The sequence below is a fragment of the Myxocyprinus asiaticus genome, chromosome 15 (assembly GCF_019703515.2).
Source record: "Myxocyprinus asiaticus isolate MX2 ecotype Aquarium Trade chromosome 15, UBuf_Myxa_2, whole genome shotgun sequence".
Lineage (NCBI taxonomy): Eukaryota > Metazoa > Chordata > Actinopteri > Cypriniformes > Catostomidae > Myxocyprinus > Myxocyprinus asiaticus.
The window spans coordinates 40,044,372-40,060,102 of record NC_059358.1 but is presented as its reverse complement, the minus strand read 5'-3'; positions in this window follow the sequence as shown (position 1 = coordinate 40,060,102).

The window sequence follows — 15,731 nt, the reverse complement described above, 5'->3', positions numbered from 1 at the left end:
TTGAAAGTTCGACCTCAGAAAATCAAAGCAAGAATCACAGTGAATATAAGATGCCAATAAAAGGAAAGACTTGGTTCCATGCAGAGTCTCAGCACAAGCAGGACAGAAGGTTAAAACATTAACCTAGAAGCAGAAGAGTTCAAATTTGCTGGCTCTTCCCCTTGGATTAGCATGTTAGTAATTGAAAGTCTGAAATGTATGTCTATCCTGAACGTGCATTGATTTTCATAAGGTTGATGCAAGGCTCCTGTTGTTGATTTTAATGAGAACTTTGATTCTTTCTGTCTTTTAGAAATCCCAAATCTTTGCCATTGATTTGTGCCATTACCTTATCGACAGGGCTAATGCTGACTTTTCCATGGCTGAAGGCTCCAGACTTTAAGAGCGTTGTTTGAAATGAATTTGAAGTTTGAGTATTTGAAATTTATGACATTGAATTTGGTTCTTATGGTTGATAATACTTTCTTCTAGAATCCTTCACTTATACAAGTATATAGACATGTGGCTTTCTTTTACAATAGTATCTCATGCCAAGCTGAGGCAATGTTAGTAAGTTAAAACTGCAACCCATTTTTTTACAGCATTTTGCCTTTATAACAAAAATTAATCTGTTGTTCCCAGATGGGCCTCTCATCTATACAGCAGTCTATGGGGAGTCTTATATATGAACATCACAATGATTCCAACACAACTGCTGGTCATTCATCAGTTCTGTTGGAGTTCAACATTCATTTATCTCTGAAAACATTTCATGGGTACTGAAACATCTATTGGTGTTTCAGACACAACTTTCCCAGAGACGAAGGGCAACACTGTCCCAATCAAAGCTATCCCTATGTTAAAAAAAAAAAAAAAATACAAATAAAATCTAAGATGGCTTGTTAGTTTTTCCTGGTTTAAGCTGGTCTCCTAGCCATGAATGGTGCATGGGGTGGGCTACTGGGGCTTAAGCCCCAAATGCTTTTAGTAAAGCCCAGAATGTTATTATCATGTGGGGATCTTAAAATGTAGCATGCAACACTTTTTGCAAAATGGTATTGTGTGGCTCTTTAAACATATTGCGGCAGTTCCGAGATGAAATGTCCATTGAGTGACGGTAAAAGTGTGTTCAATGTTCTTGCAAACAAATGAGGTTTTTAATGTTAATGATCTATTGAAACTTACCTCTCTACCCTACGCCTTAAACTTAAATCTAACCGATAATGTCATAAAAGCAAATGTGACATGAAAACACAATTACTAAAGAAACATTGTCATTTTGTGGTGCTTCTATGACACTTTCCACTCACGTGTCAACTCGCGTGCTCTTCTGAATCCGCACCCTTGAATCGCAAGTGCAACGTGCTTGAGTTACCGCCTAATAGGATTGCACTTGAACAAACTTGTAAATGTAGTTGGATACTGTGGCAGCGGGGACGTGGTCAAGCATCTCTCCGGAGAGAGAGAAAGCGGTAAGGGCGCTTACACCTGAGCTAAATTATGTCTAACACCTGTCTCTAATTTCAGTGAGCACGGGGAGAGTGGCATAAAAAGAGCCACACGGCAAGTAAACGAGAGAGAGAGAGCCTGGGTACCAGAGATCATATTGTGAAGCCGAGAGTTTATTATTAAGAAGTTAAGAGTTTATTATTGTGAAGTTGAGAAGTGATTATTGTGAAGCTGAGATCAGTGTGGTTATTAAAAAAAGACCTTACTTGTGAGTAGAACAACCTGTCTCCCGTGTCCTCCTTAAAGACTGTCCACTACACTAGTGCCGAAACCCGGGAGACAATTTTTTTGGTTGAAGATGGATGGAAGTCGCCCCGTAGAGTCCTCCCAGTTGGCTGAGATCCTCCAAGCCCTCGCTGGCCTACATCAGAACCACTAGCAAACCCTGCTTGAGCTCCGGCAAGACCAAGATCGCCGGTTTGTGGAGCTCCTACGGGCTCAAGCAGAGGACCGGCAGGCGATCTGGAGCCTCCTCAGCCAGGAGGCGTCCCCAGCCGCGACCTCGGACACCCAGACACCGTTGCCACCGCCTGCATTACAAAAGATGGGGACGGCAGACGACCCCGAGGCATTCCTGGATCTGTTCGAGCGCACCGCTGAGATCTGGGGTTGGCCGCTTGGCCAGTGAGCAGCCCGACTTATTCCACTGTTGTCCAGGGAAGCCCAGCTCACGGCTCAACAACTGCCGGCGATGAGCCTCCTGGCTTATGGTGACCTGAAGAAAGCCATCTTGCAACGGGTTGGTCGGAGTCCGGAAAAGAATCGTCAACTCTTCCGGAGCCTGAAGCTGGAGAAGTCCGACCGCCCGTTTACCTTCGCCCAACGGCTCTGCGACACCTGCCGGAGATGGCTGCTAGCGAGGGACCGCGGCGTCGACGGGATCATCGACCAGGTGGTACTGGAACAATTAATACATCGACTGCCAAAGGAGATGGCGGAGTGGGTCCAGTGCCACCGCCCGGCGTCGCTGGAGGAAGCCGTCCGGCTTGCGGAGGACCACATGGTGGCGATCCCGAGGGCGGAAGAGCCCTCCCACTCTCTCTCTCCAGAGAGATGCTTGACCATGCCCCCGCTGCCACAGATACATAATGCAAACTTTAAAACATACTAAAGTAAATATCCAAACATTATAACACACTACGTTAAAAGAGTTTTGGTGTCGTACAATAGCATTGTGTAAGGAACAAGGTTTATGACCTGATAATCTGCTGTTTTACTCGAGATTTGTGTGAAAGTGAATAAAAGTCATTGTTTTAGTGTTTTTTGTGTTCATTTTACTAGAAAACTGTTGTTATATGCACAATGAGCATGGTAAAAATAATTTTGCAAAAATGTAGATTAAGTAACGTGGTTCTAACAGACCAGGTTGCTATCGGTAATACCAAATACTGACTCAGTGCGGTACCCACATGCTGTCTTACTGGCAGCTGCTTTTTAGTTTTAGGTCCAGTAACATTTAACAATTTATTTTATACAAATAACACCTCGCAATCATAACATTTAAACATTTATCAGAAAGTATACTATATTACAATATTTCATGAAAAGGATGGTCCCATATGTACCTACAGAGGTCTGGGCTAAGTCCCCAATATTTACTGACCCTACAGGCTTCCGATATGTTTTTTTTTTTTTTTTTGTGACCAGTATATCCATATATTATATATATATGGATTCAGACCAATTTTTTGAACATTTATCTTCTTTTATTTTCTGAATTCACTTATATTTCCAATTTACTGACTTTTAATATTGTATGAATTCCCATGACTTTTCCAAACTTGGAAAACACAATTTTTAAAGTCCCTCATATTTCCATTTTTGCTTTAACAGTGGGAACAATTAACCTTGAACCGCCGCTGCTCCCAGCCTGTTCAAACTGGTCTTCAGTTGAGGTAGCTAGTCTTTCAGCCTCGCCAAGCTGATGTTCAACCAGTTTAGCGGTTCGGCCAGACAGCTCCAATCCTAACCAGCTGACACATGCACCCAAACCCTTTCAAAACAGCTTAGGGTGGTTTATGTATATATTTTTATTTATTTATTTTATATATTTATTTTTGCAGAGGTTATCCATCCACAGCTGGATTAAGTTCCAGTTGGGCCATTTTCCAACTGTCAGTGTGGTGTGGTATCTTTTGATGTTGATGTGATTGGTTTACTTAATTCCATTAAAGCATTTTTTAAACTGCTTCATCCTTCCTTCTTTTGGTCTCAGTTTGTTCCTTCCCATGTGTGAGGTGGAACAGCCTTGTGAAATAACAATAGCTTTGCCTCAGGTCGTCTTCCCAGACGTCTCCCATATGACAGCGACCACTTATACCATCCTGTTGAATATCCTCCCTGTCAGTAGCACTTGTCTCCCTCTGTGGAGCAGTCCAGCTCCCACCCACCTACACAAAAACCCCTAAAGTGCTAAATTTGTTTCCTTCCTCCCTCTCTCCAAACTTCTTTCCCCTGGAGCTTCAGCGAACCCCATGAAGAAGAGTCAAAAATGGGTGAAAAGAATCAGTAGAGGCTTTGAATCTCCATGGGCATTTTCCCCAATGCCTGCTCAACTCCGATTGCACAGTGCCATAAACAAAATCCAATAGAGGGCTAATCTGATCATCTCATCCCCACTTTTCATGCTGTGTTTCCCTCAGAACACCTTGTACTAGTTCCAGCCTGGGAGTGTGTGATAAGACACTGAAAATTTAGTCATCATCTTCTACGCAAAGGGGTTTTGAGAAGGGATTAAGATATTGTTATAACCTTACATTAGATGTGGACAGGGGCAGCAACCAGCAAGACTGCAATCCCCAACACTGTACCCCATCACCCCCTTATATGGTTGCCTCTCTAAAGGTTGGCTTTACCAGATTAGTGGAGGTTAACCATCATCATGTTGAGGGAGATAACAGAAAGAAGACAGGGTTTACCGTTGTGGAGTATGTTTCGTTGAGGAAGGGAGGGGTGATAATAGACCATTACCTCATTTTTGTGTGTTGACCATATGAAATAGTGTCTAAGAAATATGTCAGCTTGACTGAGAGATATGCTTTCAAATGTTCACCTGTGTTAGGAGGATGTTGCATGTGAATATGCTTTTGACTGGGAAGAAAGCCAGGTGCATTCATACTGCATTACCAAGAATAATTTGTAGCTTACATTTTTAATGAAATTGAATGCATTTAAGAAAAAAAAAGAAAAAAAAAACTTTTCTTTGTAACTTTTCGTTAACCTCTAAGGTATCTATCTATCTATCTTGAATATTTTTTTTTTCAAGTGACTTTATTAGCATATATTATATACAGTATTATACATTTATGGGTAGTATTAACTCTATCTATATAATAGTCATATTGTAGTAAATATTACAAGGTCAGAAATCATGAATTAATTTTGCAATGCAAGACCTGTTCGAGACAACAACAGAAATGTTTTGCACCAAACAAATCTCACTCTTTATGGAATGCCATATTTTCTCTCAATTCCTGAAACCTAGCAAACACCTAATAATATTGGGATGAATTTCAGAGTTACATAACACAATCGGTTTGTCACTTTGCTCAAACTGCCAAATCTTATCACTTTGCACCACCCATTCATAAACTACAATCCAAAGCAACTCTGCCAAGTCAGTATAGCAATAATACATGCAATATGTAAATGCTAACAAACATACAAAGTTGAAATAGAATGTATCCGGTTTCCATTTCACAAAACATGTGAACCAAAGTGATTACGTTTTGTTTTTGTTTTTTCCTTTTTTATTATTTCATTTAATTACATTTTTCTTGCCATTTTTATTGATATAAGTTAGCGCTGGGAAATTTAATGTGTAAATTTCTGTGAATAATTATTTTTATATAACAAACAAAAATAAAAATAAAAAAATGCAATGCAATTACAGTATCCGTTGTGTTTTTTTTTTTTTTTCTTCTTTTTTTTTTGTTGGTTTGTTTTTTTTTAACTTCCTGAAACTTCATGTGAAAGGAGAAAGGTGTCTCACGTTGTTCTTGGCATGCTACTCATCCACAGGTGCCATATGTTTAGGATTAGGGTGGGGGCAGGGTTAAGAAAAAAAAAATAAAGATTTATTAAATAAGTAATACAAACAGGGAAAACGAAACACTCTCAAGGGAGAAAACAACTAAAGAGAAAAAAACAACAAAGAACTTTAAACTGAAAAACTAATTACAAACTAAACTGTAGACAGCACAACAAAACACCAACTGAACAGGAGAACAAAACAATCTGACAAACACAAGATGAAATATATACAGGTAGGGCACATGAGGAACAGGTGAAGACAATTAACATAACAAGGACTAATCAAGGGAGAGTGATGAGGGTAACGAGGAGGCGGAGTCAGAGAAGCACATGGCAGACAAACACAAAGCCATGTGCTAACATACAAGACTAAAAATGAAGCACCAAACACATGTGCACTCACACTACACACAAGACTGACTGAAAAGCGCATGGCAAGAGGACCGAACCCGAAGTCATGCGCTCACATGCATGAGTGTCCGGATCCCGAACCAGAACAGAAACCAAACAAGGCTGAGTCAGGACCCAGACACCACGCTCCGAACATTAAACACAGAACATAAGTGTCAGGATCCTGTCATTTTCCTGAAACCATCATGAATAAAAGTAATAGTTATAAACTTTTGCCATATATCACCTTATTTGTACAACATTTCAATGAATTAAAACAAGACAGAAAATGTAGTTCCACTGACAATGGTAACAGCTTAAGTCAGATCTGAAAGGGAAGGCAAAAAGCACAAAGTAAATTGATTTAACAATAATTAAATGAAATATTTGATATATTTCCATATTACCATGTGTATACACACACACATACCTGCAGAGCTGGTGCAGATGAAGTTGAGCCTGTCTGTTTCAGGAAGGCTGATCAAGAGCTGATCAGACTGAACAGCTCCTGCAAGGTGACAGTCTTCCTCTGCCGCTCTGTTCCCTGGAGCCCAGTTCTGATAGCACATGATCTCTCCACTCACCCAGAACCAGATGCCTAGAGTGCAGGAGTGACATAGACTCAGCCACACCACCACAGAAGAGGCCTTTTTAGCCAATTCCATCACCCGGTACTGAATTTTCTCTGAATATACTGAGACCATGACCACATAATTCTCTTTGCAGTATCGATCAAAAACAATGTATTTGAACATAAATAAAAAAATCATGATCAGGCCATTAGATCCAGTCATATCTAAGTTCTGGATTACAAAAGCATTACAGAAAAGTCTGAATAATTAGGATCAGGGGCGGATCATCCAATGGGTTTTATGGGCGTGTGCCAGGGGCGGACTGTCCGCCGGGAGCACCGGGTGTTTTCCCGGTGGGCTGCTGGGTAATTTGGGCTGGCTCGCTTCTGCGCAAGTACCGGCCCATCCTACAGGCGATATATGAGACCGCCCTGGGCTCCAACATGCCTGCGCAGACCCCATTACAGAGTGAATGTTAAATAAATTATGTAAGGTCAATCCAATACAATGTCTTTTATTTTTAAATTACTTACACATCGGAGTGAATATCCTTATATGTGACTTAATTCTTTAGCTCGTGTGGACCTCATTATTTGACATACAAATCACAATAATGGTGACAACCAAAAACAACATTTTAAGTATAAGATGAGCTCTGAATAATCACAAAATAACAAATAACTGCCAGTTACAACAAATAAATTAACAGCAGCATAAATAAAATCTGCAAACAGTAAAGCTATGAGCAGTACATAGTCATTTGCATAATTTATTAATGCCGCAAAGTATTACTGGAACCTGAAGCACAGCTTGCTGAATAATGTTCACGCCTGATAAAAATGCAGAAAATAAGTCATGAAAAATATTACTTTGTAGCTAATTGAGATTTTGAGGCTTACTATGTTTAAAGAATAGCAGAAACAGCGCTTGTCAAAGAATAACCTGGGGAAGGAATTAAAACACTGCAGATATAAAGACACATCAATTAATCTGCAAAATATCTGCAAAGATCTACACTTTAAGAGGTATGTTTATTTTATTTATTTATTTTACATATATTTATATTTGTTTATATTTATATGTGTATATATTCTGGCCAACTTTCTTTTCATATTTTCATTTTTTTAATTGACATGAAATTATAAGCATTGTCATCAGTGCCCTGCTGTGTGACACTTTCTTCATTTAACTATTTTAAACAACATTATATGATCTTGTATAGCTATATATACAGTACATACAGTGCATCCAGAAAGTATTCACAGCGCTTCACTTTTTCCACATTTTGTTATGTTACAGCCTTATTCCAAAATGGATTAAATTCATTATTTTCCTCAAAATTCTACAAACAATACCCTATAATGACAACGTGAAAGAAGTTTGTTTGAAATCTTTGCAAATGTATTAAAAATAAAAAATGAAATAAATCACTTGTACATAAGTATTCACAGCCTTTGCCATGACACTCAAAATTGAGCTCAGGTGCATCCTGTTTCCACTGATCATCCTTGAGATGTTTCTGCAACTTGATTGGAGTCCACCTGTGGTAAATTCAGTTGACTGGACATGATTTGGAAAGGCACACACCTGTCTATATAAGGTCCCACAGTTAACAGTGCATGTCAGAGCACAAACCAAGCCATGAAGTCCAAGGAATTGTCTGTTGACCTCCGAGACAGGATTGTATCGAGGCACAGATCTGGGGAAGGGTACAGAAAAATTTCTGCAGCATTGAAGGTCCCAATGAGCACAGTGGCCTCCATCATCTGTAAATGGAAGAAGTTTGGAACCACCAGGACTCTTCCTAGAGCTGGCCGCCTGGCCAAACTGAGCGATCGGGGGAGAAGGGCCTCAGTCAGGGAGGTGACCAAGAACCTGATGGTCACTCTGACGGAGCTCCAACATTTCTCTGTGGAGAGAGGAGAACCTTCCAGAAGAACAACATCTCTGCAGCACTCCACCAATCAGGCCTGTACGGTAGAGTGGCCAGACGGAAGCCACTCTTCAGTAAAAGGCATATGACAGCCCACCTGGAGTTTGTCAAGTGGCACCTGAAGGACTCTCAGACCATGAGAAACAAAGATTGAACTCTTTGGCCTGAATGGCAAGCATCATGTCTGGAGGAAACCAGGCACCGCTCATCACCTGGCCAATACCATCCCTACAGTGAAGCATGGTGGTGGCAGCATCATGCTGTGGGGATGTTTTTCAGCGGCAGGTACTGGGAGACTAGTCAGGATCGAGGGAAAGATGAATGCAGCAATGTAGAGGGACATCCTTGATGAAAACCTTCTCCAGAGTGCTCTGGACCTCAGACTGAGGTGAAGGTTCATCTTCCAACAGGACAACGACCCTAAGCACACAGCCAAGATAACAAAGGAGTGGCTCCGGGACAACTCTGTGAATGTCCTTGAGTGGCCCAGCCAGAGCTCAGACTTGAACCCGATTGAACATCTCTGGAGAGATCTGAAAATGGCTGTGCACCGACGCTCCCCATCCAACCTGATAGAGCTTGAGAGGTCCTGCAAAGAAGAATGGGAGAAACTGTCCAAAAATAGGTGTGCCAAGCTTGTAGCATCATACTCAAAAAGACTTGAGGCTGTAATTGGTGCCAAAGGTGCTTCAACAAAGTATTGAACAAAGGCTGTGAATACTTATGTACATGTGATTTTTTTTGGGGGGGGGGGGTAATACATTTGCTAAAATTTCAAACAAACTTCTTTCACGTTGTCATTATGGGGTATTGTTTGTAGAATTTTGAGGAAAATAATGAATTTAATCCATTTTGGAATAAGGCTGTAACATAACAAAATGTGGAAAAAGCTGTGAATACTTTCCGGATGCACAGTATAGTTTAGAATATTATTATTATACTTGTTGTTTCCACAACCTCATATTAACTAAGACAATAATTTATTTGCACTTGTAGAAAAAAATTTGAAAGGTGATTAAGATCTTTAAGAAATTATGACTTGTCACAGCAAGTCCTTCCCTTGTACTTTCATGTATATTTTAACCTAACATCAGTTTTCGGACATGTGTATTTTTGGTGCTGTGACATGTTATTTGTCTGAGCTATAAAGTGCTTATTTTTAGTGCTTTCTCTAAAAAAATAAATTAATCACATTTACAGTGGGTATATATATTTTAAAGTTATGACAATTTTTGCACTGGTGGGGCCCGATGTCATGACTAGTAGTCAATAGAAATGTATATATATATGTATATATATATATATATATATATATATATATATATATATATATATATATATATATATATATATATATATATTATTATTATTATTATTATTATTATATTTTTTTTATGTTTTTCAACACAAAAATTTGAAATTGAGCTGGAAAATGAAATCAATGAGCCAGTGTGTTATGGTGTGGTTTGTTGCGGATCGGGTTTGGTGGGTCGCTCTGGGACAGAAAGTCCAGGGCCACTTTTTAGTCCCAGTCTGCCCCTGGCATGGGGGGCAGGCCACCAAGGGGCCCACACAAGCAAAAAATAAAGCTGATGCAAACACGGAGATGGTGCGCAACAGCGAAATGCATCCGCATAGCGCATGGTCATGGGCAAGAACGTTCCGCACCATTAGGCCAGGTCATTGCTATACTTAAAATGTGAAACTGATGCAGCATGCAGATAAGTGCATTACAGAGAGCTGTAAAAAGAACAGTTCTAATGACTTTACTTTTACACGATGAAATACAAGTACAGTATGCAGAGAAACAGACAAATGCACATTCATCACATTTGAGATGGAGAATGGTATATATTGCTTGGTACATTTCTGAGGAATGAAAATAAATTAAAATCTTTCTTTTTTTGTGTGTGTGAAACGCTGTCAGCTGTAACATGGATATCACTATGAAACATTTCAAGGAGTAACATTACAGACTAATACAAAATCATAATCTTCAGGCAAAGCTATCAGAAGACTTGGAATACAGCGCACAAGTGTCATGGCAGGACAGTCTCATGACGAAGATGACACAATAGTGACGTTTTGCTTGCAAAACCTCAGTTCGTACGATTCCATCACAGGCTTGGCAATCTTCGGATTTATAGTCCGCATTTATGTTTCATTATATTATATAAATATATTCACTTTTATATGTACACTTATGCATATATTAATTTAGTTACATTATACTATCACGCCATTTAATATATATATATATATATATATATATATATATATATATATATATATATATATATTAGATCCCTTAACTCTTAATGAACAAAATAAAACATGTTACATGCAGGTAAATATAGTAACAATAGTTTGATTTGCATTACACTATAATATAGATATTTTTGAACACATAAGTTTGCCCCTACGCCAAAACCTAACCAGTAATATAACAACAATATAACCAGCAACAATACAAAAGATGGAAAAAGCAGATAAAACTACAGTCAATATAATTTATTCTAACAAATGAAAAAAAAAAAAAAAAATCATAAAACTATAACAGTAGTTAATACAATATATTCTATACTATAAAAAAAGCACTATATAGGCACTATAAAAGTATTCAAAATGACTCCCGCTGCATTTAAAGTCTTTTGAACCATAAGACAGCTCCATGTGAGGAACAGAGTGAAACTGAAGATTTTAATCGCCATACATCTTCCTCTCCGTGAAGGCAGTCACATCTTATTCAGAAATATGCGTTCAAACATTAGAATGTCTCAGTCGTTCACAAGACACGTGAGAGCCAATGGCACTTGATATCACTGATGTCAAAGTTGTCGTAAGTCTTCATGTGCGGCAATTTTGAATTTCTAAATGATCTCGGGATTTGAATGTTATGGCAGATGGAAACACTGATTGTTGTATAAATACAACATTTTAATCTGTCCCTCACACAAGCCCTCACCCCGCATTGGAAGATCTGGAATACGGTGCACAAACAGCAAGGATTATTTTAATGATCATTTTTATGGCGCCTTTCTCATTATATGAGCTGCAACTCAGATATTCTGAAAACTCTCACGGCAAACAAAACAATGAGCCAAAAAGCAATAAATAATTAAAGCAATGAATAAAGGAAGACAACATTTTCAATTCAATTAATTTTAAAATGCAGCCTTGCACTGTAAACCGTAAAGTTGTAATTACTGTAAAAATCAAGTTGTCTTAATTAAGTATTACTTGAAATGTCAAGTTTTGGACTCATAACTCAAATATTTAAGTTCATTGAACTTATTTTTATTTTATTTATTTATTTATTATTTTTTTTTGAATCCATAGACTTAAGATCTGAAGTGTTAATAACTCAAACTATTGAGTACAAAATTGAGGCTACGGGGAATACCCACAATCCCTTGCTGCTTGAATTATGTTTCCTTGGTCAGAGGGAACAGATTGGGGAATTAAAATAATTGTTATTAAGAATTTAATTTAACAATGCTTTGTTGCAAATAGATGTTTGGTGAAATGGCACCATTAGGGTGATCTGTGTCTCTTTGTTCAAGTTGGACCCTGGTCACACTATCTCAGTTCTCTTTGTGCATGTGCAGCTGAAGTGCATATATGCATTTCTGTAAAGAATTATTTAATAACTGACCTAGAATCAGTTATCATTATTTGAGCTGTGCTGTTGTTTGATCTAAAATTGAATCAATTCAATTAAAATGTACAACAGTGGAAACAACAATAATTAAATTCAAATCTTAGTTAAGTCTACTTGCATGTAGTTAACTCAACTTAAATAGTTAAGTCCACTCTACTTGAAAACCAAGTTAACTGAACTTAAATACTCAAGTTTTGGGAGACCCCATTACTCAGTGGAATTGAGGGAACAAGTTTATTCAATCAAATGAGTGCAATGAACTTATTAGGGTTTTCAGTGTGGATAAAGTATTAACATCCTCCAAATTGAGTTAAATACAGCATTAGAGGAATATTCAAAATACAGACAAAGGGCAAAGAATGATGTTTCAGTGATGCTTCTGCATTGCCACTCAATTTTGTACTCTATGAGTTATACACGCTTAAACTATTAAGTGTATGGATTTTTAAGAAAAATAAGTTAATGGAACTTAGATATTTGAGTTATGAGCCCAAAACTTGACATTTTAAGTAATGTTTAATGAAGACAACATGATTTTTACAGTAATGACAACATTATGGTTTACAGTATTTTGATTATTATTTTTTTTTTATTATTTTTTTTTTTTTTAAGGAATGTTTAGAGTTCAATACAAGTTAAGCTCAATTGACAGCATTTGTGGCATAATGTTGATTACCACAAAAATGTATTTAAACTTGCCCCTTCTTTTCTTTAAGCAAAGAAGAAATCTGGGTTACAGTGAGGCACTTACAATGAAAGTGAATGGGGACGATTTTTCAAAAGTATAGCCACAAGACATAAACAATATGCATGTAAACATGATTTTGTGTGATAAAATCACTTACTAACTTTTCTGTGTAAAGTTATAGCCAATTTTACAACTTTGTTGCCATGACGATGTAATGTCAACAAATCCTAAAACCCTAAAGTTACTGTAAAAATTACAATTTAAACAACTTTACAGCTCAAATAATACATGAGTTTTAACAGAATAATTTATGTAAGTGCTTTTATAAAATTATAAGCTTCACATTTCTGTTTAAACCTTCCAAAAATTGGCCCCATTCACTTCCATTGTAAGTGCCTCACTGTAACCTCCATTTTTGCTTTTTTTTTTTTTTTTTTTTAAAGAAAAGGACGGATGAGTCGGAGTTCATTTTTGGAGTAATCAACATTATGCCACAAATGCTGTCGATTGAGCTTAACTTGCATTGAATCAGGAACATTCCTTTAATTGTATTTATTTTTTTGTCATCTTGCCTCTTTATTTCACTCCGATTATGATATTTAATACTTTTTGTTTACTTTTTGAGCTTCACCAAATAACCACATTCACACACGCATAACTCATTTTATTATTTATTTTTCTTAATTAAATAAATTTAGCAACAGCTAAACAGGTAAAGCACAAAGTAGCACCATTGGCTGTACCAGTGGCGTGAGTTTGGATGCAGACTTTCTGTTTGTCTGACCAGTGGCAGATGGGGGGAGTGTTCTGAAAACCTGCAGTCATTATTTATTTTCATACCAGCAAAGTATATAATTTGTTTCATGATACTTGTGGCACAAAAATGACACGCTTCACCTTTAAAATTAAATCAACGAAGAAGAATGGATGGGGTTTTATGAATGCCAAAGGTCAGATTGCTGTATGCTTCGATTGATGAATCTTCTTAGGTCATTCAGTGTTTTAATGATTCTATTTTGCTATCCTTTTACAATGAAGTAGACGCCTGTCAGTTTTACTTAAAAAGCTGAACTACATCAGAAAGAATCTACAAAAGGCCAGTTGTGGAGAACGCAGAGGTTACAATAATGCATACATTTGCAGCTTGTCAAAGTTTGTTTAGCAGTGCACTTGTTAGGAGAGCATCTGCTGCAAAGGTGAACTAGGGATATGATGAAAGCAGACAGCTCACTTCTCCAACACAAACACATTAAAGAACTCTTTATTATTTCTGACAAATATACTTTGACAGATCCCCTACACTCCGAAAAATAGTGCTCATGGATTTCACAGCATAGTCTGCTAAATGAAACCCTGGCACAAAGCTAGAGGTTGCTTGCTCAGTTTAATTTACCTGCAAATAAATAAAAACACTTATGGAGATGACCATTAATAGTCCAATTACAGGTGCAATATTCAGTGTTGGGAAGCTAGTTAAAAACTGAAGCTTGCCTAGCCATAAGCTTGCTGATCAGCCCTTCTAAACCATCAAAGGCCATGCTGAGAGACCAGCTAAGACCAGCAAACAAGCACAGGCTGGATTAAGCTTATTTCCCTTTCTTTTTTTTTTTCTTTTTTTTTTGTTGGTATGGACTATAAAGAAGGCAGCATACTCTTCATCTGCATAGAGCTCTTGAGTAGTGAGAATTACTTCACTGAGAGGAAGATCTCGAGACCACCTAAGTACCCAAGCTTTCAAAACAACATGAATAAACTCATAATAAATAGTGCTATTGTGAGGACAATGTGCAGACAGGAATAGCTTGATGTGTGTTATCTGACTGGTTGATCTTCCCCTGCCTAGGTGACAGGCGAATAATAAAAGGGTTTTGAATTAGCAACACCAGAGGAGTGTCTCATATGTTCATGTATGGAGGCTGGGAAGGCCCTTTCGTCAATAGTGCGGAACATCGCTAATTAAACATATTGTCATGGTGATGATGATGATGATCTGTGGGAAGCAGATAAGCAGTAGCACATCAATGCTCACATCCACTCAGGCAGTGGTGTCTCTGCTGTGTTGCACAATAACAAGACGTTTTATGGTCGTACAAAAGACATCATGGGTGGAGGGACAATTTTTTATGCCTCTGTGCTGCTAAACTGTCAGATATGTTTATTTCACAACAGAGGATCAGGAGCATCTGTAGTGTATGGGAAAATGTCAGATTATATGATGGCGTACTCTATCCTGGTAATAGGGTATTTAAAGACGCATTTACGGTAAGATATGCAAATGACCCACTATGCTTACATTCAAATACTGCTTGGATACATTTAAAATGATGTGTTAGATACCCTTGACAGGTATTGTTAAAGGAACAGTTGAAAATTAAGTCATCATTTACTCATCCCCATGTTGTTCCAAACATGTCTGCTTTTATTTATTTGGTTATTTTTGTTATTTTTTTTATTTTTCAAATGAACCTAAAAGGAGAAATTTCTAAAGGGGTCTTTTTTCAGGATACTAAGGTGTAACAAGGCCCAGTATTTAAAGTCTTCTGAAGTCATTAAATATCTATGTGTGAAGAAAAGATCAAAATTTACACCGATCAGCTACAACATTAAAACTACCTCCCGAATATTGTGTAATTTTGTTTGTTGCACCATTCTGAGTAAATTCTAGAGACTGTTGTGTGTGAAAATTCCAGGAGATCAGCAGTTACAGAAATACTCAAACCAGCCCGTCAGGCACCAACAATCATCCATGCGATTATCTAATCAGCCAATCGTGTGGCAGAAGTGCAGTGTATAAAATCATGCAGATACGGGTCAGGAGCTTCATTTAATGTTCACATCAACCATCAGAATGTGGAAAAAATATGATCTCAGTGATTTAGACCTTGGCATGATTGTTGGTGCCAGATGGGCTGGTTTGAGTATTTCTGTAACTGCTGATCTCCTGGGATTTTCACACACAACAGTCTC